Consider the following 27,967-nt stretch of genomic DNA (forward strand, 5'->3'; position numbering starts at 1 on the left):
GAATTCCCACCAAAATTCCAACTCAATTCCTCTTAGACTTAGAAAGAGCAATTTGCAAATTCATTTGGAATACTAAAAAGCCCAGGATAGTGAAAACTATTCTCAACAATAAAAGATTTATTGGAGAATCACCATTCCTAAACTCCAGCTCTATTATAGAGCAATAGTGATAAAAAAAATTAAGGCATGGTATTGGTATAGAGACAGGCAGATTGATCAATGGAATAGAATTGAAGACCCAAAAATGAACCCACATACCTATGATTACTTGATCTTGAACAATGGAGCCAAATCTATCCAGATCCAATGAGGGGGAAAAAGATAGCATTTTCAAAAAATGGTACTTATTAAACTGGAAATCGGCATGTAGAAGAATGGGAATGAATCCATTACTTTCACCTGTACAAAGCTCAAGTCCAAGTGGATCTAGCACTTCCATATAAAACCAGATACACTGAAACTAACAGAAGAGAAAGTGGGGAAAAGTCTATAATACATGTGTACAGGTGAAAATTTCCTGAAAAGAACACCAGTGGCTTATGCTCTAAGATCAACAATCAACAAATGGAACCTCATAAAATTGTAAAGTTTCTGTAAGGCACAGGACACTATCAAAAGGACAAAATGGAAGTCCCACACCCGCGGATCCCGGCCCGCAGCAGCTCTCTGCTCCCAGACCCGGTGAGAGAGAGACCCAACCGCCTGGTCAGGTGGGCACTCCTGAGGCTGCAGAGCGGAAGAGACCACCAACACTGCTCACCCCTGCCCACATCCCTGGCCCAAGAGGAAACTGTATAGGGCCTCTGGGCTCCGGTGGGGGAGGGCCCAGGAGCGGCAGGACCCCTGCCTGAGACACCGCCGGAACCTGAAAGAAACAGACCTGATAAACAGTTCTCTGCACCCAAATCCTGTGGGAGAGAGAGCTAAACCTTCAGAGAGGCAGACAAGCCTGGGAAACCAGAAGAGACTGCTCCCTGCACACACATCTCGGACGCCAGAGGAAAAAGCCAAAGACCATCTGGAACCCTGGTGCACTGAAGCTACCGGAAGGGGCGGCACAGGTCTTCCTGGTTGCTGCCACTGCAGAGAGCCCAGGGGCAGCACCCCAGGAGCGAACTTGAGCCTCAGGACCACAGGTAAGACCAAATTTTCTGCTGCAAGAAAGCTGCCTGGTGAACTCAAGACACTTGCCCAAGGAACAGCTGAAGACCTGTAGAGAGGAAAAACTACACGCCCGAAAGCAGAACACTCTGTCCCCATAACTGACTGAAAGAGAGGAAAACAGGTCTACAGCACTCCTGGCACACAGGCTTATAGGACAGTCTAGCCACTGTCAGAAATAGCAGAACAAAGTAACACTAGAGATAATCTGATGGCGAGAGGCAAGCGCAGGAACCCAAGCAACAGAAACCAAGACTACATGCCATCATCGGAGCCCAATTCCCCCACCAAAACAAACATGGAATTTCCAAACACACCAGAAAAGCAAGATCTAGTTTCAAAATCATATTTGATCATGATGCTGGAGGAATTCAAGAAAGACATGAACACACTTAGGGAAACACAGGAAAACATTAATAAACAAGTAGAAGCCTACAGAGAGGAATCGCAAAAATCCCTGAAAGAATTCCAGGAAAACACAATCAAACAGTTGAAGGAATTAAAAATGGAAATAGAAGCAATCAAGAAAGAACACATGGAAACAACCCTGGATATAGAAAACCAAAAGAAGAGACAAGGAGCTGTAGATACAAGCTTCACCAACAGAATACAAGAGATGGAAGAGAGAATCTCAGGAGCAGAAGATTCCATAGAAATCATTGACTCAACTGTCAAAGATGATGTAAAGCGGAAAAAGCTACTGGTCCAAAACATACAGGAAATCCAGGACTCAATGAGAAGATCAAACCTAAGGATAATAGGTATAGAAGAGAGTGAAGACTCCCAGCTCAAAGGACCAGTAAATATCTTCAACAAAATCATAGAAGAAAACTTCCCTAACCTAAAAAAAGAGATACCCATAGACATACAAGAAGCCTACAGAACTCCAAATAGATTGGACCAGAAAAGAAACACCTCCCGTCACATAATTGTCAAAACACCAAACGCACAAAATAAAGAAAGAATATTAAAAGCAGTAAGGGAAAAAGGTCAAGTAACATATAAAGGGAGACCTATCAGAATCACACCAGACTTCTCGCCAGAAACTATGAAGGCCAGAAGATCCTGGACTGATGTCATACAGACCCTAAGAGAACACAAATGCCAGCCCAGGTTACTGTATCCAGCAAAACTCTCAATTAACATTGATGGAGAAACCAAGATATTCCATGACAAAACCAAATTTACACAATATCTTTCTACAAATCCAGCACTACAAAGGATAATAAATGGTAAAGCCCAACATAAGGAGGCAAGCTATACCCTAGAAGAAGCAAGAAACTAATCGTTTTGGCAACAAAACAAAGAGAATGAAAGCACACAAACATAACCTCACATCCAAATATGAATATAAAGGGAAACAATAATCACTATTCCTTAATATCTCTCAATATCAAAGGCCTCAACTCCCCAATAAAAAGACATAGATTAACAAACTGGATACGCAACGAGGACCCTGCATTCTGCTGCCTACAGGAAACACACCTCAGAGACAAAGACAGACACCACCTCAGAGTGAAAGGCTGGAAAACAACTTTCCAAGCAAATGGTCAGAAGAAGCAAGCTGGAGTAGCCATTCTAATATCAAATAAAATCAATTTCCAATGAAAAGTCATCAAAAAAGATAAGGAAGGACACTTCATATTCATCAAAGGAAAAATCCACCAAGATGAAATCTCAATCCTAAATATCTATGCCCCAAATACAAGGGCACCTACATATGTAAAAGAAACCTTACTAAAGCTCAAAACACACATTGCACCTCACACAATAATAGTGGGAGATTTCAACACCCCACTCTCATCAATGGACAGATCATGGAAACAGAAATTAAACAGTGATGTCGACAGACTAAGAGAAGTCATGAGCCAAATGGACTTCACGGATATTTATAGAATATTCTATCCTAAAGCAAAAGGATATACCTTCTTCTCAGCTCCTCATGGTACTTTCTCCAAAATTGACCATATAATTGGTCAAAAAACGGGCCTCAACAGTTACAGAAAGATAGAAATAATCCCATGCGTGCTATCGGACCACCACGGCCTAAAACTGGTCTTCAATAACAATAAGGGAAGAATGCCCACATATACGTGGAAATTGAACAATTCTCTACTCAATGATAACCTGGTCAAGGAAGAAATAAAGAAAGAAATTAAAAACTTTTTAGAATTTAATGAAAATGAAGATACAACATACCCAAACTTATGGGACACAATGAAAGCTGTGCTAAGAGGAAAACTCATAGCGCTGAGTGCCTGCAGAAAGAAACAGGAAAGAGCATATGTCAGCAGCTTGACAGCACACCTAAAAGCTCTAGAACAAAAAGAAGCAAATACACCCAGGAGGAGCAGCAGGCAGGAAATAATCAAACTCAGAGCTGAAATCAACCAAGTAGAAACAAAAAGGACCATAGAAAGAATCAACAGAACCAAAAGTTGGTTCTTTGAGAAAATCAACAAGATAGATAAACCCTTAGCCAGACTAATGAGAGGACACAGAGAGTATGTCCAAATTAACAAAATCAGAAATGAAAAGGGAGACATAACTACAGATTCAGAGGAAATTCAAAAAATCATCAGATCTTACTATAAAAACCTATATTCAACAAAATTTGAAAATCTTCAGGAAATGGACAATTTCCTAGACAGATACCAGGTATCGAAGTTAAATCAGGAACAGATAAACCAGTTAAACAACCCCATAACTCCTAAGGAAATAGAAGCAGTCATTAAAGGTCTCCCAACCAAAAAGAGTCCAGGTCCAGACGGGTTTAGTGCAGAATTCTATCAAACCTTCATAGAAGACCTCATACCAATATTATCCAAACTATTCCACAAAATTGAAACAGATGGAGCCCTACCGAATTCCTTCTACGAAGCCACAATTACTCTTATACCTAAACCACACAAAGACACAACAAAGAAAGAGGACTTCAGACCAATTTCCCTTATGAATATCGACGCAAAAATACTCAATAAAATTCTGGCAAACCGAATTCAAGAGCACATCAAAACAATCATCCACCATGATCAAGTAGGCTTCATCCCAGGCATGCAGGGATGGTTTAATATACGGAAAACCATCAACGTGATCCATTATATAAACAAACTGAAAGAACAGAACCACATGATCATTTCATTAGATGCTGAGAAAGCATTTGACAAAATTCAACACCCCTTCATGATAAAAGTCCTGGAAAGAATAGGAATTCAAGGCCCATACCTAAACATAGTAAAAGCCATATACAGCAAACCAGTTGCTAACATTAAACTAAATGGAGAGAAACTTGAAGCAATCCCACTAAAATCAGGGACTAGACAAGGCTGCCCACTCTCTCCCTACTTATTCAATATAGTTCTTGAAGTTCTAGCCAGAGCAATCAGACAACAAAAGGAGATCAAAGGGATACAGATCGGAAAAGAAGAGGTCAAAATATCACTATTTGCAGATGACATGATAGTATATTTAAGTGATCCCAAAAGTTCCACCAGAGAACTACTAAAGCTGATAAACAACTTCAGCAAAGCGGCTGGGTATAAAATTAACCCAAATAAATCAGTTGCCTTCCTCTATACAAAAGAGAAACAAGCCTAGAAAGAAATTAGGGAAACGACACCCTTCATAATAGACCCAAATAATATAAAGTACCTCGGTGTGACTTTAACCAAGCAAGTAAAAGATCTGTACAATAAGAACTTCAAGACACTGAGGAAAGAAATTGAAGAAGACCTCAGAAGATGGAAAGATCTCCCATGCTCATGGATTGGCAGGATTAATATAGTAAAAATGGCCATTTTACCAAAAGCAATCTACAGATTCAATGCAATCCCCATCAAAATACCAATCCAATTCTTCAAAGAGTTAGACAGAACAATTTGCAAATTCATCTGGAATAACAAAAAACCCAGGATAGCAAAAGCTATCCTCAACAATAAAAGGACTTCAGGGGGAATCACTATCCCTGAACTCAAGCAGTATTACAGAGCAATAGTGATAAAAACTGCATGGTATTGGTACAGAGACAGACAGATAGACCAATGGAATAGAATTGAAGACCCAGAAATGAACCCACACACCTATGGTCACTTGATTTTTGACAAAGGAGCCAAAACCATCCAATGGAAAAAAGATAGCATTTTCAGCAAATGGTGCTGGTTCAACTGGAGGGCAACATGTAGAAGAATGCAGATCGATCCATGCTTATCACCCTGTACAAAGCTTAAGTCCAAGTGGATCAAGGACCTCCACATCAAACCAGACACACTCAAACTAATAGAAGAAAAACTAGGGAAGCATCTGGAACACATGGGCACTGGAAAAAATTTCCTGAACAAAACACCAATGGCTTATGCTCTAAGATCAAGAATCGACAAATGGGATCTCATAAAACTGCAAAGCTTCTGTAAGGCAAAGGACACTGTGGTTAGGACAAAACGGCAACCAACAGATTGGGAAAAGATCTTTACCAATCCTACAACAGATAGAGGCCTTATATCCAAAATATACAAAGAACTCAAGAAGTTAGACCGCAGGGAAACAAATAACCCTATTAAAAAATGGGGTTCAGAGCTAAACAAAGAATTCACAGCTGAGGAATGCCGAATGGCTGAGAAACACCTAAAGAAATGTTCAACATCTTTAGTCATAAGGGAAATGCAAATCAAAACAACCCTGAGATTTCACCTCACACCAGTGAGAATGGCTAAGATCAAAAACTCAGATGACAGCAGATGCTGGCGAGGATGTGGAGAAAGACGAACACTCCTCCATTGTTGGTGGGATTGCAGACTGGTAAAACCATTCTGGAAATCAGTCTGGAGGTTCCTCAGAAAATTGGACATTGAACTGCCTGAGGATCCAGCTATACCTCTCTTGGGCATATACCCAAAAGATGCCCCAACATATAAAAAAGACACGTGCTCCACTATGTTCATTGCAGCCTTATTTATAATAGCCAGAAGCTGGAAAGAACCCAGATGCCCTTCAACAGAGGAATGGATACAGAAAATGTGGTACATCTACACAATGGAATATTACTCAGCTATCAAAAACAACGAGTTTATGAAATTCGTAGGCAAATGGTTGGAACTGGAAAATATCATCCTGAGTGAGCTAACCCAATCATAGAAAGACATACATGGTATGCACTCATTGATAAGTGGCTATTAGCCCAAATGCTTGAATTACCCTAGATCCCTAGAACAAACGAAACTCAAGACGGATGATCAAAATGTGAATGCTTCACTCCTTCTTTAAATGAGGAAAAAGAGTACCCTTGGCAGGGAACGGAGAGGCAAGATTAAAACAGAGACTGAAGGAACCCCCATTCAGAACCTGCCCCACATGTGGCCCATACATATACAGCCACCCAATTAGACAAGATGGATGAAGCAAAGAAGTGCAGACCGACAGGAGCCGGATGTAGATCGCTCCTGAGAGACACAGCCAGAATACAGCAAATACAGAGGCGAATGCCAGCAGCAAACCACTGAACTGAGAATAGGTCCCCCGTTGAAGGAATCAGAGAAAGAACTGGAAGAGCTTGAAGGGGCTCGAGACCCCATATGTACAACAATGTCAAGCAACCAGAGCTTCCAGGGACTAAGCCACTACCTAAAGACTATACATGGACTGACTCTGGACTCTGACCCCATAGGTAGCAATGAATATCCTAGTAAGAGCACCAGTGGAAGGGGAAGCCCTGGGTCCTGCTAAGACTGAACCCCCAGTGAACTAGACTGGTGGGGGGAGGGCGGCAATGGGGGGAGGGTTGGGAGGGGAACACCCATAAGGAAGGAGAGGGGGGAGGGGGATGTTTGCCCGGAAACCGGGAAAGGGAATAACACTCGAAATGTATATAAGAAATACTCAAGTTAATAAAAAAAAATAAAAAAAAATTAAAAAAAAGGACAAAATGGCAAGCACTTGATTGGGAAAAGTCTTTACCATTCCTATATCCAATAGAGAGATAATATCTAATATATCCAAATGACTCAAGAAGCTGTTTTTCTGAGAAAGTGACCTGTCAACAGTTAGCAAAATTTTCTGTCCAGGATTATTGATTACCTTGAAAACTTAATACAACTCATTTTTTTCATTTGTGAAACAGAACAATTTTTCTTCAAAATCTCATTAGTAAAAGAACAACAACAACAACCATTTACTGAGCTACTCTGCATTTATAACAAGGTCAAAATACTAATGTAAGCTTTCTTATATTTTATGCCTATATTTATGTTAGTATATCTTTAGAGATGGGGTACACACTCTTCATCTACATTATATTATGAAAAATTTGATAACTATGCAATTAAAATATCCATTAAATAGAATAATTTATAAGTCTAGGAAAAGGTTATTGGGTGAGTAAGTGAATGAATAAATGAATGATGTTGAAGGATGATTTAGAATTTAAAGATGCAATGAAAATCATTTCTATGTATAATGTTTATCTCTATGCTATTTATTCTATAGTAAACTTGAAATCAAAATACCAAACCCACAATTATAAGAAGTTATATATTCTTCCTAATGTAAAACATTGTTTTATCATTCAACTAGAATTTAACTACCACTGTGCTGAAATAAAGGTTGATTTCACTTCTAGCCTCCAAGCAGTTTCATCTGAAGTGTTGTCTCTTAGTATTTACAAAAGCTGATATTTTAAACTTCTATTGCAAATGAAATATTAATGTCTTTCCTATACAAACTGCCTTAAGGAGGTATGAAGATAGATAATGACTAGAATCCAGACCATACTCATACAGCCATAAAACCCATACGATATTGCTGATGCCAAGAAGTGCATGCTGATAGGAGCCTAATATAGCTGTCTCCTGAGAGACTCTGCAAGAACATGACAAATACAGAGGCAAATTCTAGCAGCACACCATTGAACTAAGAATGAATAGGGTCCCTATAGGAGGAGTTAGAGAAAGAATTAAAGGAGCTGAAGGGGCTTGCAACCCCATAAGAACAACAATACCAACCAACCAGGCTCCTAGGTACTAAATCACCACCCAAAGAGTACATACACATGGACAGACCCATGCCTCCAGCTGTATATGTAGCAGAGGATGGCCTTGTTGGGCACCAGTGGGAGAAGTTCTTGGTCCTGTCAAGGCTCGATGCCCAAGTATAGGGGAATGTTGGGGCTGGGAGGTGGGAAGGGGTATGTGGTTCATGGGGAGAACACCCTCATAGAAGAATTAGGGGTAGGGAGTTTAGGAAATTGGGAAAGGGGATAACATTTGAAATGTAAATTAAAAAATCTAATAAAGAAAAGAAAAGAAAGAAAATTATCTTTTTGGGCTTCACAGCATTTCCTTAATCCATTTTAGATTTTTCTTTATTGAAAATATATTCTTTTCATACAGTATGTTCTGATTAGTTTTGTCAGACTACTTTAGCCAGTACCTCCTTATCATCCCTCCCTCCTGGATCCACACCAATTCTTTCTCTCATTAGAAAACAACAGATAACAAATCTGCTTCTAAGAGATAACAACAAGTAGTAAATAAAACATACTAAGATAAAATGAAAACTTCACCTAAAATTTGGACAAAACAAAGCCCATGCATGAGAAGGCAAAATAATCAGAAACCCATCTTTTTACACACTTACAAGTCCTAAAGCAAAAGCTATAATAAAATATATATACACATGTATACATATTCATATATACATATATGCATATGTACATATATACACACATACACAAGTACACACATACATACACACATATACATGTATACAGGTATGCATGTATACACATACACATATACATATATGCACATATGCACATAAGCACATACATACATATGATCTGATGAGGACTTGTATGGTCCCTTTGCTTGCTGCTTCAGTCTCTGTGAATTCATATGAGATTTGCTCAGTTGACTTAGAGGATATTTTTCTCCTTATGTCCTCAATCACTTCTGGATCTTACACTCTATTTTCCTCCTATTCTTTAGGATTGCCTGAGACCTAAGGGGAGAGATTTGATGAAGACTTTTTATTTAGAGCTGTATTTCAAAAGCTCTCTCTCTCTTTCTCTCTCTCCCTCCCTCTCTCTCTCTCTCTCTCTCTCTCTCTCTCTCTCTCTCTCTCTTTCTTTTTTTTTTGTACAATATCTGGCTATGGGTCTCTGAGTTAGTTTCTATCAGCTGCAGGAGAAAGCTTCTCTTATAATAGCTGAAAATGATACTTGTATATTAGTGTAGAAGAATATCATTCACAGTCATTATTGTTATATTTTTCTTATCTCTTTTCTACAGACAAGTAGTAGTGTTAGTTTCACACCACATCTCAGGGTCTCTGAGCTATCTACTCAGTTTAACACCCTTGCCCATAAGGAAAATTCTATCACTATCTACCTGTCTAAATGACTAACTCAAGTGACAACTGATACTGATGAAGGTTCTGAACAAGGGGAACACTCCTCCATCTGCTAGTCAGAGTGCAAACCTTTACAACTACCTATGGAAATCAACATGATGTATATTCAGAAATTTGGAAGTAGATCTATTTCAAAATCCAGATATGTCACTCTTGGGCATATCCCCAAGAGACACTTCATCTGACAGTTGACTACTTTCTCAACCATGTTTAGTGCTATCCTAGGAAACACCCTAGATAGATGTTCCTCTAGTGAAAAATAGATAAAGAAAACATGGTATGGGGCTGGGGATTTAGCTCAGTGGTAGAGCGCTTACCTAGGAAGCACAAGGCCCTGGGTTCGGTCCCCAGCTCCGAAAAAAAAAAAAAGAACCAAAAAAAAAAAGAAAAAGAAAACATGGTATGTTTAAAGAATGGAATATTATGCAGCTGTTAAAAATTACACTATGGGGTTTCTAGCTGATGACCCAACCTTGCTGATCCAAGCCCACAGCTCCCTGCTCCCAAACCCCATGGGAGAGATCGCTCATCGCCCAGACGTGTCGGCAATCCTGAGACTGCAGAACAGGAGAGATTGCTACTTTCTGCCCACCTTTGCCCACATCCCTTGCCAAAGACGAAACTGGATAGGGACTCTGGGAACAGAAAGATAGGGCAAGTCAAGCTGCAGGAGCCTTGCAGTCCGGACTGTGCCCGGATCTGAATGGAACTGGTCAAACAGCTCCCTGCACCCAAATCCCATGGGAGGGAGAGCTAGACCTTCAGAGGGCAGAAACACCTGGGAAACCAGAGGAGACTACTCTAGAGGAAAACACCTAGCACCATCAGGGTCCCCTGTCCACAGGGACTCAGAAGTAGGGGCAGGCCCTTCTGGTTGCTGCCCTCATAGAGAGCTGAAACCCAGCCACAATGAGCGACTTCAGGCCTGAGACCAGAGGTAAGACCAACCTTTTTGCTCGAAGTGACTTGCCTGGTGGACTCAGGAAACTGGAACAGCTGAAAGCCAGTAGACAGGAACAACTACACGCCTGAAAGCAGGACACCCTGTTCCCATAACTGGCTGAAAGAAAACAGGAAAACAGATCTGCAGCACTCCTGACACAGCCTATAGGACAGTCAAGCCACTGTGAAAAATAGCAGAAAAAGGTAACAAAAGAAGCAACCTGATGGTGAGAGGCAAGATAAGAACTCAAACAATAGAAACCATGACTACATGACATCATCAGAGCAAAATTCTCCCATTAAAGCAAACACTGAATGTCCAAACACACCAGAAAAGCAAGATCTAGATTTAAAATCACATTTTATCATGATGATGGAGGACTTTAAGAAAGACATAAAGAACTCCCTTAGAGAAATGCAGGAAAACACAAGTAAACAAGTAGAAGCCCTTAGAGAGGAAACACAAAAATCCCTGAGAGAATTATAGGAAAACACAATCAAACAGGTGAAGGAATTGAAAATGGAAATAGACAATAAAGCAAGCACAAAGGGAGATGACCCTGGATATAGAAAAGAAAGGAAGAGAAAAGAAGCCACAGATACAAGCATCTCCAACAAATACAAGAGATAGAAGAGAGAATCTCAAGAGTAGAAGATTCCATAGAAATCATCGACACAACTATCAAAGATAATGTAAAACAGAAAAAGTTACTGGCTCAAAACATACCGGAAACCCAGGACACAATGAGAAGATCAAACATAAGGATAATAGGTAGAGAAGAGAGTCAAGACTCCCAACTCAGAGGACCAGTAAATATCATCAATAAAATCATAGAGGAAAACTTCCCTAACCTAAAGAAAGAGATACCCATAAATATACAGGAAGCCTACAGACCACCAAATTGATTGGAACAGAAAAGATACTCTTCCTGTTACATAATAGTCAAAACACCAAATGCACAAAACAAAGAAAGAATATTAAAAGCAGTAAGGGAAAAAGGTCAAGTAACATATAAAAGCAGACCTATCAGAATTACACCAGACTTCTCAAAAGAGAGTATGAAAGCCAGAAGATCCTGGAGAGATGGTCATAAGAGAACACAAATTACGGCCCAGATTACTGTATCCCCCAAAACTTTCAATTAACATAGATGGAGAAATCAAGATATTCCATGTCAGAACCAAATTTACACAATATCTTTCTACAAATCCAGCCCTACAAAAGTTAATAAATGGTAAAGCCCAACACAAGGAGGCAAGCTACACTCTAGAAAAAGCAAAACAAAGAGAAGACAAGCACACAAACATAATCTCACCTCCAAATACGAGATAATAGGAAGCAACAATCACTATTCCTCAATATCTGTCAACATCAATGGACTCAATTCCCCCAATAGAAAGACACAGATTAACAAACTGGATACAAAATGAGGGCCCAGCATTTTGCTGCCTGCAGGAAACATACCTCAGAGACAATAACAGATACTACCTCAGAGTAAAAAGCTGGAAAACAACTTTCCAAGCAAATGATGTGAAGAAGCAAGCTGGAGTAGACATTCTAATGTTGAATAAAATCGATTTTCACCAAAAGTCATAAAAAAAGATAAGGAAGGACACTTCATATTCATCAAAGGAAATATCCACCAAGATGAACTTTCATCCTAAATAAGTATGCTCCAAATACAAGGGCACCTTCATACGTAAAAGAAACCTTACTAAACCTTACTAAACCTTACTAAAGCTCAAAGCACACACTTCACCTCACACAATAAGAGTAGGAGATTTCAACACCCAACTCTTCTCAATGGACAGATCATGGAAACAGAAATTAAACAGAGACATAGAAAGACTAGCAGAAGTTATGAACCAAATGGACTTAACATATTTATAGAACATTCAATCCTAAATCAAAAGAATATGCTTTCTTCTCACCACCTCATGATACTTTCTCCAAAATTGACCATATAATCAGTCATGAAACAGGCCTCAACAGATACAGAAAGATAGACATAATCCCATGTGTCCTATCAGACCACCACAGGCTAAAATTGGTCTTCAAAAACAGTAAGGGAAGAATGCCCACATATACAGGGAAGTTGAACAATGTTCTACTCAATGATAACCTGGTCAAGGAAGAAATAAAGAAAGAAATAAAAGACTTCTTAGAATTTAATGAAAATGAAGGTACAACATACCCAAACTTACAGGACACAATGAAAGCTGTGCTAAGAGGAAAATTCATAGCGCTGAGTGCCTGCAGACAGAAACAGGAGAGAGCACATATCAGCAGCTTGACAGCACACCTAAAAGCTCTAGAACAAAAAGAAGCAAATACACCCAGGAGGAGTAGAAGGCAGGAAATAATCAAACTCAGAGCTGAAATCAACTAAGTAGAAACAAAAAGGACTATATAAAGAATCAACAGAACCAAAAGTTGGTTCTTTTAGAAAATCAAGAAGATAGATAAACCCTTAGCCAGACTAACCACAGAACACCGAGAGTCTGTCCAAATTAACAAAAATCAAAAATGAAAAGGGAGGCCTAACAACAGAATCATAGGAAATTCAAAAAATCTTTAGTTCCTTCTACAAAAGCCTATATTAAACAAAACTTGAACATCTGGAGGAAATGGACAATTTCCTAGACACATACCATGTATTGAAGTAAAATCAGGAACAGATGAACCATTTAAACAACCCCATAACTCCTAAAGAAATAAAGGCAGCCATTAAACTCTTCAAACCAAAAAAAGCCCAGGTCCAGATGGGTTCAGTGCAGAATTCTATCAGACCTTCATAGAAGACCACATACCGATACTATCCAAACTATTCTAAAAAAAATTTAAACAGATGGAGCACTACCTAATTCCTTCTATGAAGCCACAATTACACTTATACATAAACCACACAAAGACCAAAAAAACAAAAAGAACTTCAGACCAATTTCCCTTATGAATATCGATGCAAAAATACTCAATAAAATTCTTGCAAACCGAATTCTAGAGCACATCAAAACAATGATCCATCATGATCAAGTAGGCTTCATGCCAGGTATGCAGGAATGGTTTAATATATGGGAAACCATCAACGTAATCCACTGTATAAACAAACTGAAAGATAAAAACCACATGATCATTTCATTAGATGCTGAGAAAGCATTTGACAAAATTCAACACCCCTTCATGATAAAAGTCCTGGAAAGAACAGGAATTCAAGTCCTATACCTAAACATAGTAAAAACCATATACAGCAAACCAGTCGCTAATATTAAACTAAATGGAGAGAAACTTGAAGCAATCCCACTAAAATCAGGGACTAAACAAGGCTGTCAACTCTCTTCCTACTTATTCAACATAGTTCTCGAAGTCCTAGCCAGAGCAATCAGACAACAAAAGGATATCAAAGGGATATAGATTGGAAAGGAAGAAGTCAAAATATCACTATTTACAGATGATATGATAGTATATTTAAATGATTCCAAAGTTCCACCAGAGACCTACTAAATCTGATAAACACCTTCAGCAAAGTGGCTGGGAATAAAATTAGCTCAAATAAATCAGTAGCTTTCCTCTACGCAAAAGCAAACCAAGACAGGAAAGAAATTAGGGAAATGACATGCTTCATAATTGTCCCAAATAATATAAAATTCCTCAGTGTAATTTTAACCAAGCAAGTGAAAGATCTATATGATAAGAACTTCAAGCCTCTGAAGAAAGAAATTGAAGAAGATCTCAGAAGATGGAAAGGTCTCCCATTCTCATGGATTGGCAGGATTAATATAGTGAAAAAATGGCCATTTTACCAAAAGCAATCTACAGATTCAATGCAGTCCCCATCAAAATTCCAATCCATTTCTTCATAGAGTTAGACAGAACAATTCGTAAATTCATCTGGAATAACAAAAATCCCAGGAGAGCTAAAACTCTCCTAAACAATTAAAGGACTCCCAGGGAAATCACCATCCCGGAACTTAAGCAGTAATTCAGAGCAATAGTGATGAAAATTGTATGATATTGGTACAGAGACAGGCAGATAGACCAGAGGAATAGAATTGAAGACCCAGTAATGAACCCGCATACCTATGGTCACTTGTTTTTTGACAAAGGAGCCAAAACCTCCAATGGTTGCATTTTCAGCAAATGGTGCTGGTTCAACTGGAGATCAGCATGTTGAAGAATGCAGATCAACCCATTCTTATCACCCTGTACAAACCTTAAGTCATAGTGGGTCAAGGACTTTCACATCAAAACAGATATACTCAAACTAATAGAATAAAAAGTGGGCATGAATCTTGAACACATAGGTACTGGAGAAAATTTCCTGAACAAAACACCAATGGCTTATGCTCTATGATCAAGACTTGACAAATGGGATCTCATAAAACTACAAAGCTTCTGTAAGGCAAAGGACACTCGAGGGCTTATATCCAAAATATACAAAGAACTCATGAATTTGGACTTCAGGGAGACAAATAACCCTATTAAAAATGGGGCTCAGAGGTAAACAAAGAACAGTTTGAGGAATATTGAATGACTGAGAAGCACCTAAAGAAATGTTCAACACCTTTGTTATAAGGGAAATGCAAATCAAAACAATCATGAGAATTCACCACACACCAGTGAGAATGGCTAAGATCGAAAACTCCTCAGGCGACAGCAGATGTTGGTGAGGATGTGGAGAAAGAGGAACATTCCTCCATTGTTGGTGGGATTGCAAACTGGTACAACCATTCTGGAAATCAGTCTGAAGGTTCCTCAGCAAATTGGACATTGCACTACCTGAGAACCCAGCTATACCTCTCTTGGGCATATACCCAAAGGATGCCCCAACATATAACAAAGACACATGCTCCACTATGTTCATCGCAGCCTTATTTATAATAGCCAGAAGCTGGAAAGAACCCAGATACTGTTCAACAGCGAAATGGTTACAGAAAATGTGGTACATCTACACAATGGAATACTACTCAGCTATCAAAAACAATGACTTTATGAAATTCATAAGCAAATGGATGGAACTGGAAAATATGATCCTGGGTGAGGTAACCCAATCACAGAAACACACACATGGTATGCCCTCATTGATAAGTGGATATTAGCCCAAATGCTCGAATTACCCTAGATGAACAGAACATGTGAAACTCAAGAAGAATGACCAAAATGTGGATGCTTCACTCCTTCTTTAAAAGGGGAACAAGTATACTCTTAGTAGGGGATAGAGAGGCAAAGTTTAGAACAGAGACTGAAGGAACATCCATTCAGAGCCTGCCCCACTGGTGGCTCATACATATACAGCCACCATACTTGATAAGATGCATGAAGCAAAGAAGTACATGCTGACAGGAACCCGATGTAGATCTCTCCTGAGAGACACAGCCAGAATGTGGCAAATTAATAGGCTAATGCCAGAAGCAAACCACTGAACCGAGAACAGGACCACTGTAGTAGGAATCAGAGAAAGGACTCTAAGAGCTGAAGGATCTTGCGACCCTATATGAACAACAATGCCAACCAACAAGAGCTGCCAAGGACTAAGCCACTACCCAAAGACTGTACATTGACTGACCCTGGGCTCCAACTGCTTAGGTAGCAATGAGTATCCTAGTAAGAGCACCAGTGGAAGTGGAATCCCTTGGTCCTGCCAAGGCTGGACCCCCAGTGATCGTGATTCTTTAGGCATGGCAGTAATGGGTGGAAGATGGTGAGGGGAACACCCATATAGAAGGGGAGAGTAGAGGTTAGGGGGATGTTGGCCTTTAACCGGGTATGGGAATAACATTTGAAATGTAAATAAGAAATACCCAATTTAATAAAGATGGAAAAAATTACAATATGAAATTTGTAATCAAATGTAAGTATCTAGCAAGTCACCCTGAGTGAGATAACAGAGACCAAAGAAAATGAATATGGTACATATTTGCTTATATGTAGATATCAGTCATTAAATAAACCTAAATCCAAGCTAAAATCTGTAGACATATAGAGTTTAGGAACCGAGGATAGGACCAGGAGAGATACATTGATAACCATGTGAAGGATAAATTGAGTGGAGTTTAAGCATAGAATTGGGGCTGAGCTGTGGCAATGGGTGATCTGGTGGAAATGGGGAAGGAAATGGGGTTGACAAAGGGAGATCTATGCAAGACAGCTAGAATGAAAGGTTATTTGTGGACTGTTGTGAAAGCCTAACAGTAATTTTTTCCTAAAACATGAAAGAGATCCTAATGCCATTTCCAAATAATAAGGTTGAGAGACTACCAACTTTCCATCTGCTGTCACAAAACAATGCTTCCAGTACTGGGACTCGGTTATAATTAATTGAGCTTTTAGTCAAAGGCGGTACATGGAAATTCCCAAATACTGTAAGTCCTTACCAAAACAGTCTCAATAAACTGAAGAACATGGAAAGAGCAACCCTGTACCCATAAGTTCAAGTATCTTGGTTCAGAATTGTACTCTACAGGCTACCAAAAGAGAAACATAAAAACCAACCCAGTCACAAATCCATCGATGTATGATGTCTCCTGACTTCAAAATATGCTCGGGCAATAGTGGCATAAAGCTTGTAAGAGTACCCAAACAATGTCTGATATGACTTAAAGTCTTCTCTATGAGACAGAACCATATTTGCCACTGCTTGGGTAACCAAGCATAGTAAATGCATTCATTTAGTTATCAATAAAATATTTCAGATAAGTGCACACTTATAAGGTTATATTACTAAATATATTTCTATATGTGTTTTAACACAAATATTTATATTTATTAATTTTTGTATCAAACAATCCTTTTCTTGGGTATCTTAAGATAATGAACAATAAATGCACATTTTCATTATTAAAATAATTAGGTTACCATAACATATATTTACAAGTCTTCAGACTATTTAATATTTTTATGATGACAGTACATATTTACAAACTTACAAAGCCTGTCTTCCTATTACCATTAGTGAAAAATTTGTGCAAATTTTGGAAATAATGTGCTACAATTTAGAATGTATGAAGTTAAAATATGTAGAAATGTTTAATTGTAGAAATTTTTTAATTTGTAGAAATTGTTTAAGTGACAGGGAAGTTTAAAAAATTTGTGAAATGCATGTCTTAGCTTAACTAACAAAATTTTATGATCACACTGACTCCAGGAATTGGACACGAGGTTGCTTTACTGCCTTGATGTTCTTTGGCAAAATATATTTTATAAAGTGACAGAATAATTATTATACAATGAATATACACAGCCTAATATCCACTATATGAGAATTCATTTTTATTTTCTTTATACTTACCCCTAAATTTTCTAAAATATTATTATCCCACATGATAAAGCATTAACTTAATAGGCAGTCCCAACAATTCTTCTCTGAATGTATAATACATAATCATTTTGTTTTACAACTATAAAATCTGTATGATTCACTTATGACATGAAAGGAAAATACATGAGGCGGCAAAATAGTAATAAAAGGAGGATACAGTGATGTCTACACTATTAATTCATTTTATTTTTATGTCTTCATTTTACAATAAATGGATTAACAGGTGGTATAAGATTTCAAAATTTTCTATCTTCTATATGTGCCATTGTGAATATTTTTCTATAAACCTAATATGAATTATAATACAAATATGTGATACATATTTAGCTAAATATTTTTAAATATACTTAGTATAATTAGAGTTAAATTAAAAATAATACAGAAAAATGTGTGCCTCTATATGTTAGTTCATATCTTCTATTTCTTCATTAGGAAAGCAGGGATTGGTGGTCACACATTAACTATTGTGAGTGAGTTTCATACGATCTTCTCTTCACAGGTAAACAAAGTAAATATTTACACTTAATGTCGCTTACCCTAAAATATCAAGACTCTGGTTATTCACTTTCTCTTTTTAAATTTTTGTCATTAACTTATTTATTTATTTATTCACGCTGCATCCTAATCAAAGTTCCCCTAGCTCTCTTCATCTCATCAGACACTGCCTCTCCCAATTTCCTCCCTCCATTACTTTCTCACATTCTCTGAGGAGAAGAGGAAGCCCTCCCACGGGTACCATCCCATGCTGACCACATCCTCCCCAGCAGGTGCTGTTCTTTGAGCTTTTGATCTTAGACATTCTAAAGGGTATAAAGTCATATCTCAGAGTCATTTTGATTTACATTTTCCTGATTACTTGAGACACTGATCATTTCTTTAAATGTTTCTAGGTCATTTGCGATTCCTGTGTGGAGAATTCTCTGTTTACCTCTGTGCCCCAATTTTGATTGGATTATTTGTCTATCTTCTTCTATTCTTTATGTATTTTGTATATTAGTGTTTGATAGATGTAGGATTGGTGAAGGTCTTTTCCCATTATTTGTGCTGCCATTTACCTATTGATAGTATCCTTTGCCTTAAAAGGCTTTTCAGTTTCACGAGGTCGCATTTTTTTTCAATTTTTAATCTTAATGTCTGGGCTAATGTGTTGTGTTCAGAAAGTTATTTCCTGTACCAATCTGTTCAAAGGTATTCCCTACTTTCTCTTCTACAGGTTTTGTATATCTGGTTTTATGTTGAAGTGTTTTAATTACTTGGACTTGAGGTTGTGCAAGGTGATAGATATGGTTCTATTTCCATTCTTCTACATGAAGACATCCAGTTATACAAGCAACATCTGTTGAAGATGCGTTCTTTTTTCCACTATATGATTTTGGCTTCTTTGTGAAGGCTCAAGTGCTTGTAGGTGTGTAGGTTTATTTTGGGGCCTTTGATTCAATTCTATTGATCATCTTGTCTCTTCCTGTATGAATAGTATGCAGTTTTCATTGCTATAGCTTTGCAGTACAACTTTAAGTCAGAAATGGTGATACTCCCAGAAATTCTTTTATTGTACAGGATTGTTTTTCCTATCCAGGAGTCTTTTTTTCATATGAAGTTGAGAAGTTTTCTTTCAAGTTCTGTAAGGAATTGCTTTGGAATTTTGATGAGAATTGCATTGAAACTGTAGATTTTTTTTGTGTGGTAAGATTGGCATATTTAATATGTTAATTCTACAGATACATGAGCATGAGTGATCTTATATTTGCTTCAATTTCTTTTTTCAAAAATTGGAAGTTCTTGTTATGTAGGTCTTTCACTTGCTTGGTTAGAGTTACACGAAGAAACTTTATTGTGAAGGATGTTGTTTCCTAGATTTACTTCTCAGCCAGTTTATTTGCATAAAGAACTGCAACTTTTTTTTTAAGTTAATTTTGTATTCAGCCACTTTACTGAAGGTGTTAATCAGTTTTGAGGTTATTTAATAGTATTTGGGGGGAATATTACCATACCATCTATGAACAGCACTACTTTGATTTCTTTTCCAATTTCTGTCCTCTTCAAGTCTTTTAGTTGACATATTGCTCTAGTTAGAATTGCAAGTAGTATACAGAAGAGATATGGAGAATGTGGCTAGCTTTGTCTTGTCCTTGGTTTTAGTGGAGTTGGTTTAAGCTTCTCCCCATTTAGTTTGAAGCTCACTATTAGCTTGCTATATATTGCATTGATTGTATTTAATTATGTACCTTATATCCCTGATTTCAGGAAGAGTCTGAATATGAAGAGTGCCTGGATTTTGTCAAAAGCTTTCTAAGCATCTAATAAGATGATCACATGGATTTTTCTTTCAATTTGCTATATGGTGAATTTTATTGATGAATTTTCATATACTGACATCTCTGCATCCCTGGCATGAAATGCATTTGATGGTGGTAGATGATGTTTTGTATGTGTGCTTGGATTCACCAAGTGGGGATTTTTATTGAGTCTGCCTAGTCACTTCTAACCACTGAATACCAATTTTATTTTTAGGACTCTTTTCAAAGCATAATTACCACAGTTCTACACAGACATGGAACAGAATTACCATGGTGCTACTCAAAGCACTTGGAACCGAATTGAAGCACTGCTCAAACACATGGATGTGTTTATTTTATAGAAAGACAGAGAAGTTTGTACCATGACTTATCATACCGACAGACAAGAAGTTCTTACCTTTGAGTAAATATTCCTGATGTCATGAAGGCTTTCCCAGCCAAGATGTTGTGACTCTTTGCAAGCCCCCCCCCAAACCACAAAGAAGTTGATTCTGAAGCAATTACACCAGGGTATTTATATTTAATCTCAAGCTCACACTCACCTCTGTCCCTGACTCAGGAGGACTGGAAAGTAAAGCTCTGAGTCCAGTTTCAAGCGAGCCTTTATAGAGGTAAGCAAACATGCAAGGGGATTTCTAGCCTGATACACATCTTATTGGGGGCCTATTGTGGAATTTTGCTGCTCTTTTTAAATAATTGACTGGAGACAAACCATACCTTAACTTCTACCTTCCACCTGATTGTAGTTGTTAGGAGCTAATGATGTTGTGGGGCAGGCTTGTCAATTGAAAACTGGTGCTGAGCTCAAATTTGTTTGGGAGGACCCTAGAAACTGGTACTAGACACAGGCTTGTTAGGGAGTAACATGGAAACTAGTGCTAGATGCAGGCTTGTTTCAGAGTAACTTGAGTTCAACCTTGGGTCAGGTTCTCTAGGATGGAGTCTGAATCCAAGATCTGGTCCCTCAAGGTAAGCACGGCCTATCCCCAAAGCAAGCCCAGCAGGCATGAAGTCTGCTCTGTACTTGCTGAGCTCTATCTTCAGGTCCACATTTCGGGATGCAATCACAGATCCCCGCTCAATTCCTAGTGGTGCAACTCTTCCTGCATTGCTGGAGGCCTGAAGCCACCATGAAAAACTTTCTCCTGCTTCCCTGGAAGTATGCTGTCACCCAGAACAACCAGGGGCCTGCTATCATCTGGGACTACCAGCTCTGCCTAGAGTCACAGTGGCCTGCTACCCTCAGGGAGAACCTTTACAAAGTCTCAAAGACCTGTGATGTGAGAGGCTACCAGGACTCAAGTGGGATGACATTATCCAAAATGCTCAACAGTGTGAAGCTGAAACTGGGAGGGATCACCTCCAGTTGATATACATGCCCCCCCCTCAGGTGAGTCAGGGTACCAAGCACTTATCTTCAAAAATTTTAACCCAGAATTGTTCCTGAAAGAATGGCCACTCAGTGACCAACCCAGCTTGGGACCCATCCCATAGGCACCACCAAATCCTGACATGACTACTGAGGCCATATTGTGCTTGCGGACAGGAACCTGGTATGACTGTCCTCTGAGAGGCTCTGCCATCAACTGACTGAGAAATACTGATACTTACAACAAACCAATGGATTGAGGTTGGGGACAAATATGGAAGCATTTGGGGAAGTACTGAAGGAGCTGAAAGGGATTGCAACCTCATAGGAAGAACAAGAATACCAACTAACCTAGACTTCTCAGAGCGCCTGGAGATTAGCCAAAAGCCAAGGAGCATACAAAGCCTTTTTCATGGCCCTGGGCACATGTGTTGCAAAGGACTGGATGGTAATGGTATGTCCTCAGTGAGAGAGGATGGGCTTAATCTCATGGAAACTTAATGCCCCACAGAAGATAAATCCTGATAGGAGTGGGGATAGGTGGACATGTGGGAGAGTACTCCTTCAGAGAGACAAGGAGATGGACATGCTGTGAAGGATTGGAGGAGGTGTCCAGAAAGGTAGACAACCTTTGGAATGTAAATAAATAAAACAATTTAATAAGTACAAAAAGAATATTAAGAGCTTCAAGGACAAAAGGCCAAATAACATATAAAGGCAGCCCTATTGGCATTCGAGCTGACGTCTCCACAGAAACTCTAAAAGTTACAAGGGCCTGGACAGATATTTTGCAAATTCTGTGAGAACATAAATGTCAGATCATACCTAGCAAAACATTAAATCACCATATGTAAAGAAACCAAGACATTCCATACAAAACATACTTTAAACATATTTCCACAAATCTAGACCTACACTGAATACAAGAGAAACTCCAACACAGGGAGGATAACTACACCATAAAATGCACACACACACACACACACACACACGCACACACACAAATAATTTCATACCACCAAAACCTAAGGTGAGAAACACACAAACACACACACACACACACACACACACACACACAGACACACACTAATAATTTCAACAGCAAAATGATGGGTACTAAAATCATTGCTCATTAATATCTCTCAATATCAATAGGACTAATTCACCAATAGCAGGACAAAGGATATCAGAATGGATGCATAAATAAAATCCATTATTCTGCTGCATACAAGAAATACATCTCAGTAACAAAGATAGGCAACACCTCAGAATTCTAAAGTATTAAAAGGTTTTGAAAGCAAATGGACACAACAAGCTTGAGTAGCCATTATCATATGAAAAGAAACAGACTTTCAGCCAAAACTTATCAAAACAAATGGAGAAGTATACGTCATATGCTTCAAAGGAAAAATCACGTAGTCGATGTCTCAAATCTGAATATGTAAGTCTTAAATCACACATTAATCCCCACACATTAATTGTAGAAGATATCAACAATGGACCTCTCATCAATGGACAGGTTATTGAAACAACAGAAAATAACTGAAGAAATAATGACACTAATATCTATGATGGTTATACTCTTTCTAGAACTTTTGCTTACTAATAACCTGATTGCCTTTAAATTTTCTCATTTCTACAAGTACTTATCAAAATATTCATTCGTTTACCAAAAAGCTTCTATAAATTTGTCCCATAAAAAGTTCTGGGCAATAAATATACAAATGATTTTAAATATGATTATTGCTTTTGAGACTCATTTTGGTAAAAATTAAATCAATTAATCAATAAAAACAGAGATAGTGGAAAACTTCTTGCTAAAATAAAAAGATTAGTAAAACTATATTAAATTTTCATATAACTGCACTTTTAAATTTTCTAAATTTTGCTTCCTTTCACTTTCATATAAATAATTAAAACGTCACATGCCTTCAACTTTGAGTTCAGCAGTCTTGTGTCCAGATGATGTCTCTACAATGTTGGCATGTTTACCTTAACAGTAGTTCACTAATATGGCCAAAGCACCCAAAAAATATTTTTTGAGAAGTGTGCCATTTTTGCCTGATTGATTTAAGTAAAAGTTGCATGTGACAAAAGTCACATTGAGATTGAATTCATGAGATATGTAAGCTACAAGAATCTAATTTTATGAAGAACATGATTGATTCTTTCACATGTCACAAAAATACAAGATATCATTATTCTTTCCTCCACATTTGATTATATTGAATTTAACAGCAAAATATGTGCTTTTTAATATATGTCTTGGTTGGTAATAAAGCATTTGGCTAGCTTGTCTAGAAATGTGAATTCAATACCCTGAGACCCTGGAAAAACAAAAAAAAATCTGCTTTACAAAATTGTTCTTTGTATATTGTAGTTGCATAAGTGGGAAAGGGAGGGAGGGAGAGAGTGAGAGAGGAGAGAAATAAAATGTAAACAGAACCATAGTATATTTACTATATACAAAATTTGGACTGGCTTATATAATGATAAATACAATGAAAACATTGATCTCAAATAGCTATCTTTCAGAATTTCTAGAAATGGAATTCCTATCACCAGTCAAAATTGATCATTGAATTACATAGCTTGTATATTTTGTCCTTGCAACTATTGAAAGCCTGAAATTGCAGAACTACACACAGCAGAAGGAAAAACCACACACATAAAATAATAGTTAATAAAAAATAAAAATTAGTAGTAGACACCAGTTCAAATATCTAGGACATCAGAGATTATCAATATGCAAACCAAAAAAATTCTAAGTGTGACTGTTGTGTCCTTATCTGAGTCATGTTTCCCCTAGAAAAGGGATGAGATCAGAAGACAGATTTTGGAGGATATGTGTATCCTGATAAAATTCATCAGAGTAAGGTTTGTTATGCCTTATTCCTCATGAAATATAACAATGATTTACCACTATGAGTCAAGAAAGAGATCTTCACTAAACATTAAATTGATTAACATCTTGACCTTGGAGTTCTGTTTCAAAAATAACTTTGTGTTGTATATAATCTATCTATCCTATAGTATATTGCTTTTAAAAGTACTATTATCCTAAGATATATAAACATATCAAATTCAAGTTATACAGAATAGAATGGAAAAAGATCTATTTAAAATAGTCTGAAGAGAAATACACTGTAACTAAAAATATAGCAATGTAATGTTATTTTAATGCTGTATATGTACAAAATTAAAATTTGGAAAGATAAAATTTCTCATACTATTATATTACCCTTTAAAAATCTGAGAATAAAATAAGGGATTATTATTAAATTAGTAAAACCGGAAAATTCTTGAGAAGAATTGTTTTTTTACTGTTTATTCTGTAAATTCCTTCAGAAAACACCTAGTTTAGAAACTCCTATTACACATGATGGACACTGGGATGGAATTGATGTTCATTAAAAACTGAAAATTATTTTTTATCTCATTTTATTTTGGTCAACAATAACTTATTAAAATTGATTTCTCATACAATACCCACCTACTACAGTTTTTCCTCACTCCACTTCCTTTAGCTCAATCCTACTTCTCCTCTTCCCATGATTTACTCCTCCTCCTTCTCCTCTTCAGAAAAGATCAGAGAGAAAACAACCTGTTTGGACAAAACAATATACAATAAAACAAGGAAAAAATGCTCATATCATGCTGGAGATAACAACCCAATAGAAGAAAACGAGTTCCAAGAACAGGCAAGAGTCAGAAATGTACTTGCACCAACAATTAGTAGGAGTCCTGTAAACCCATCAGGCTAACAACTGTAGCATTATGCAGAAGACCTATTGTAGACTCTTGTAGTTCCGATGCTTGCTATTTTTGTATCTGTGAGTCCATATGAGTTCTGACTAGTCGATTCCCTGGTGCCTCCTGGCCTCCATCTGCTCTGATTCTTATAATCTTCCCTATTCCTCTTCTGCAGGGCTTCTTGATCTCCCAGAGGAAAGAGAGGTGTTTAAAGATAAGCAAGTAAGAAGAAAACAAAAACAAGCTTTTTATATATTCTTGGAAGTATTTTTGGTAACAATATGTATTATCTCAATTTCATTTACTACTTTTCATTGTAGAACACTTCCAAGATAAGGAGACTTGATAATGTGTCTGAATTGTGACCCAGGTAATGCTGGTAGCACTTTTTTTTAACAATTCTCTTCTAACTTGCTGGAAACAAATAAACAAACAAAAAACTTATCTTGAGATCAATCTTCCTCTTGGTTTGCCTGTGAATGATGGTATAGAAAAAGCCTTGCAATTTCATAGTCTAAGGACATCAGAGGCTGCCGCTATCCCCAAAGTGATTACTTAAAGGCAATCCATGCATTCATCATGTTTAGAACCCAATAGTGTAATAATAAAATTATCCTATTTGATTGTTATGTTATTGTAGGTCTTTTTGTTTAGCCATTATTCTTATTAACATGATAAAGTCTTTACTGCATTACTTTATATGGAATGCATTCTGCAATTGAATATCTGACCATGTATTTCCACATTAATAAGCAAAACATTCATATGTTGCAATTATAGAATTCCATTTATTTTTTGATCCATTTACTGCTCTGTATAGTATTTTTAGGGATATTTTTCAGAAGTCCAAACTGTATCCTTGTTTATGCTTTCAAAGTATTTCACTGCAATTCTTTTGATGTTGCTTGTTTTGAATTTCACATCTAAGTATATGGAGTAATCAAAATAACCATCAGCTACTTTCTGTTGAGAAATAACACATAACTGTGATTATTTCACACCCTAAGCTTGCTTTGTTATATACTAAATGACTCCACAAAGCTATACTTTCAATGTTTATGTCACTTTCGAAAGCACTACTCTATTATTTGGGTACATAGAAGCACATGTAATCATTCGAATGCTGTCCTTTTTCCTTTAATATATGTCATCTCTGTTATAGGGCCTACAACAGAGAGAAGAGTATAAATAGGTACGTAGGTAGGTAGGTAGGTAGGTAGGTAGGTAGGTAGGTAGGTAGATGGATGGATGGATAGATAGATAGATAGATAGATAGATAGATAGATAGATAGATAGATACATAGATACATAGATACATAGATACATAGATACATAGATACATAGATACATAGATACATATAGATACATAGATACATAGATACATAGATACATAGATACATAGATGAAATCGATGCCCAATTCAGCAAGATTTTACTACGATTTACTTAATGTCCTGGAATTATCTCTACTCTGTATGATTTAATGAAATGTTATATATACTCCTGAAAATAAGGTATTACAGGAGTATTACTCATCTGTTTTATTTTTCCTGAGCAGAGAATTTTGCAAGAATTTTCTTGTTTTCAGAAACTTTTACTCAATAATAATATTGGGTCAATATTTTCTCAATGGCTGTGTCATGACTTATGCTCATCTAGTGAAATATTTGAGTTTATCTTATTCCATCAGTTTAATTATTCTATGGAAAATTTGCTTTATTCAACTAAATTATAGTAGTCATCCACATTGTTCTTGTTAGTGCTGAATTCTAGAAATGAAATGGTACAAAATATAAGCAATGTGTTATGCCTTTTACAGAGAACTATGTGTTTTCTTCTTTTAATATTAGAACACTTGTGTTTTAGCTTAATGTGTTCCAGTAAAATACTACAAATATATTAAGGTTTTAGTCACATTGGTAAATACTATCAAAAAGAAGGAAAGAAAGGAAGAAAGGAAAAAATGAAAAAAGGAAAAGAGGAAGGAAGGAAGAAAGAAAGAAAGAAAGAAAGAGAGGAAGAGAGGAAGGAAGGAAGGAAGGAAGGAAAGAAGGAAGGAAGGAAGAAAGAGAAAGAATAAGTGTAATTGATTGGTATATGCCAATTTCTTCACAACTGCCTACATAAATTTCAAGATTCAAAACAACAATATATAAATAGTGACAAAAGGAACTTTTTTCAAGAGTTAATGGGTTCCAGTGGTCATGGTGATGGATTAAACCAAACATTGGTCAGTTCTAAGTGTGGACTGATTAACCAGTGCCTGTGAGACACATGATAGAAGCTGACGTGCACTTGCCTGGTTGAATCTTGGTTTGATATTCTTGGGTTTTATCTCTTTCTCACATTTTATTTTCTGAAACACAAAGTTACATTTGACCTTAATGAGTAAAGGACCAGAAATTAAGAGCATATGCATACTGAGAATGAAACAGTTCTCCATTTTTCTGATTTAATGGGATTAGTGACCAATTATATGGGATAAAAGAAAGTTGTCCTTTGTAGTAATTAATGTAATTTTTGTCCCATTTAATGGGAGATATTGTCAGTTGCCAATTTTCAGGTTATATGTATTTCCAAGAGTTCATTTTTTATGAATTTGTCTCCATACTATTTCAGTGCTCACACATTTAAATATTTATTTGTTATTCTTACAGATGTTAATTAAAGCTGTTTTGGTATTAACCTGCATTTGGTATTTAGAGTGTTGTACTTTGACTGATAAAGATG

General features: G+C 37.2%; 2 long non-coding RNA genes across 3 annotated transcripts in view; both read right to left on the bottom strand.

Annotated features, from left to right (window-relative positions):
• Window positions 1–12,578, bottom strand: part of LOC120096273 (uncharacterized) — a 56,159-nt gene extending 43,581 nt beyond the window's left edge. For both annotated transcript variants that reach the window (XR_005492529.2, XR_010057047.1), the window contains exons 1-2: window positions 10,510–12,578; window positions 8,983–9,150 (exon numbers count right to left, since the gene is read on the bottom strand). This is a non-coding gene — a long non-coding RNA (uncharacterized LOC120096273). The remainder of the gene's footprint in view (window positions 1–8,982; window positions 9,151–10,509) is intronic.
• A 12,329-nt stretch (window positions 12,579–24,907) lies between these two features.
• Window positions 24,908–27,967, bottom strand: part of LOC134481509 (uncharacterized) — a 107,332-nt gene continuing 104,272 nt past the window's right edge. Inside the window, exon 3 of the long non-coding RNA XR_010057049.1 lies at window positions 24,908–25,089. This is a non-coding gene — a long non-coding RNA (uncharacterized LOC134481509). The remainder of the gene's footprint in view (window positions 25,090–27,967) is intronic.

The sequence above is a fragment of the Rattus norvegicus genome, chromosome 13 (assembly GCF_036323735.1).
Source record: "Rattus norvegicus strain BN/NHsdMcwi chromosome 13, GRCr8, whole genome shotgun sequence".
NCBI lineage: Eukaryota > Metazoa > Chordata > Mammalia > Rodentia > Muridae > Rattus > Rattus norvegicus.